Here is a 3,377-nt window from a genome sequence, read left to right on the forward strand (position 1 = left end):
CCGACAGTATCAGGAGAGAGGAGGGGACCCGGCGGCATCCCTTATCCCGCCGGGTGACTGTCCCCTCCTCTCTCTGCCGGCGTCCATCACCAAGATGGCCGCCGGCAGGTATCGGAATACGGCAGCGCGTGCGCGATGACGTCATCACGCATGAGCGCGGTGACGTCTCGGCGAGGTGACACTCGGACACCGCTCCGGGTGTCACCCAGCCTCGGGACGCCACTGCAAGTCCCTGCTTGGTTTAAATTCCAGCCAGAGCCAAGACTTGTTGCCATACCCAAAGCAGCTAGGAAGCCTTATCTCCTGTTTTTCTATTTCCTGCCTTCCTTCCCCACGATTTGGATCTCCTGGTTATCGGCCCCTGGCTTGACTTCCCATTTGGTACTTGCTGCCTGCCTTAACCTGGACTATACTCTGATGACGCATTCTTGGATTCTCCTATTTGTACCTTAGCCTGGACTATCCTGGTATTGTTCCCTGCTATCAAGTTTCACTTCAGCAAACAGGGGGACTCCGCCCCCTCCCTAACATAAAAACACAATACATCACATGAGGTCCCATTCAATCTAGAAGCACTGGGGCCACTCTGGCCACTTTTTCAAGTGCAGCCCCAAAGCATAGACAAGGCAGTTTGCCTTTTTTTTAATGGTAACACGTCAGAGCAGAAGCACAAAGGGGTCTGTAATACATTTTATGAAAAAAAGCTTGTATTATACATAGTTAGCCTAGAGGAGACTGCCCTTTATTCAACAAAGTTAGTTTCAGATTAAGTGCATGAAGCTGCCTCTGTTCTCTCCACTAATAAAGCAGTGAGAAAATGCATCTTACAGGGATGTTAATTTTACTGTTTGCAGCCTTTTGTCCTGACTGCAGTGCACAGTTACTACAGCCTGTGTCAATTTCTAGCTCGTGTGTTCTTGATGTACTGCATTTACTTTAGTCAATGAAAATCACAGCTCTAATTTCTGTACTGACATTCTGGGAACCCAGCCAAATTTAATGCTGATACCTTTTGTATTATATATATTATTGGTGCATTATGCTAAAAATAGGATTCATGATGTATCATTACTCCAATCAATGGTGGTATGTATATAACACAGATGTGATTGTTTTGGGTAGACTTCAAGTTCATAAAATACATTGAGATATTCCGCTTTTATTACCATGCAGTCTTCTTGGAATTTACCATTTTGAGCATTCTCTATATTGCAGCACCATACACAAAGGAAAACTTCTGTTAGGATAAGGATTACCAGAAAACATAAAGCATTATATAAGCTAAGGGTCTTTCAAAAATGAGTACTTGTTCCTAATTAGAGCAGTCTGTGGATGGGGAGATTCAGCGCAAATCAAGAAGTTTGACTGGATCACCCAACCCTCCCCGGAATACACTTATCTATCCTTTGTTCACGCTCTGCTCTGTTCCATGTCAGAAGCTGAAGAAAAAAAAACAGTAATAGTACAGAGGAGCATGTAAATCACTTCATGTGATGGTGCTGGGCCATTTGACACTGTCACATAGGGAGTCCATAGTCCTGTCTATGCTATGACTTTGGTGGCTTTCTGCTTAATTATATGCCTTTCCTTCACTCCCAGTGGCTCTGATCGGGGTGCTGGGAAAAAAAAGAAAGGTCAATTTATGCTGTTGGGAAAGCTAAGTTAAAGTGAACCTGTTGCTTTGCAAAGAACAGGTCCACTTTAAATCTAAAGAGTCCATCCAAAAACAAAAATAAAGATATGTTAGTGAAGCATTGGATCATGATTTTGCTCTCTAACATCTAATGTGTCTGAAGGGGTGTTCTTTGGATTGCGAGTAAGTTGTTTAGAGTGAAGAGAGCACCAGATGTGTGGTTGAGAGTCCAGTTTAATGTTTATTCATCATCAATACAACTTTCTTCCAACCCTTGCCTGCACAAGCCCTGATAAGGGGTATCAGTTAAGCCCCCAAAACATGTTGACTATATCTTTTATTTTGAATAGCAAAAATTGAAAATTGAACTGTCTGGCACTCTCTTCACTCTTTGAAAACCCTTTTTAGTTTAATAAAGGGCTGCAGTCCACTATCACAACTGTCATAAAGCTTTTTCCAGCAGTCCCTCCCTCCTCACATTATGCTGATCTCTGTGTGTTTGTTGTGTGATTTCCCTAGACTGTAAAGTGTTGAAGAATATTGCTGCTATGATGATAGGTAAAAGGGAAATCCCTTCAAATGTTTGGTCTGTATAAGGACAACATTAACCCTGTACTTTACAGTTAAATATTTCATTTAGAAGGCAAATGTCTATTAAAGGTCATGCTGACAACAACAATGGAATGTATTTTAGCTGCATGATTTATTTGAACCCCAACTATGACATCACGTATCATGTAACCATCGATTTGGTTATTTTAAAGATTTTGAAATTTCCTGAAACTATATACTGTAACAGTCGTTGATCTTTACAGCTTCTGGAATTCTTCCAGCCTTGCTGCTCTAATGGTGAATCATTGTTTGATCTTGTGCACATGACCAGAGGCACATAGATCACTGAGAAGCATCTGCAAGCCTTTAGACATACAATATCCTCTGCAGAAGAGAAGGCTTCTACGTGTTCTTTCACTATTAACTTTGCATTTACTTTACAGTTAGTTTAGGCATTCATCAGTGACAGCCATGGCTTCTCTATCCTATACTCAATTATTTGACATGCATTCTCAATGCAGATTGTTATACAGATGTTGTACTTCATTGTTCATGGATTGTTCTTGATAATAGCCAAGTATTGGATATATTTAACTTTAAAAGATAACTGCAATTATAAAAATAGTTATATAAATAAGTCAGGTATGCAGAGCAAAAGGTTAATACTCCATTCATCAGAAATGCCAGTTTTGCAGCAACCAGTCAGTAACTTTGTTCTCCTCACTCTAAAGTAGGGTATACATGGGTAGATTTTCGCATGAACACTCGTATTAAAAATCTAATTGCAACATTCAATGATGCTGTCAGAGACTTGGTGCTTGTCATTCAAAATTTCGTTTGATTTTCGTTTTCATTCAACATTCGATTTTGGAATGAATGGAGTTTCCCAAACTAAAACCACATTCACTGTTAGAATTTCGTTCCATCAAGAAACATTTTCCACCATGCTCCTTCAACAAATTTTCCACCATGCTCCTTCCTTTTTTTGTCACTGCTGTCGAAATCCAATATAGATTTGACCCTATCAATGATAAGAAAGTCGAACACAAGTTCTGAAATTAATTTTGTTTGTTTAAAATTCGAACCCCATATACACTAATTTACCTAACCCTATTTGTACTTGGGGTATGGGAGGCAGGGGGTGTGTGACCTGCTATACATCCTTCCTCATGTCACATTCATGTGATATATA

This window comes from Nanorana parkeri, unplaced genomic scaffold (genome assembly GCF_000935625.1).
Source record: "Nanorana parkeri isolate BGI_ZX_2015 unplaced genomic scaffold, ASM93562v1 scaffold572, whole genome shotgun sequence".
In the NCBI taxonomy this organism is placed as follows: domain Eukaryota; kingdom Metazoa; phylum Chordata; class Amphibia; order Anura; family Dicroglossidae; genus Nanorana; species Nanorana parkeri.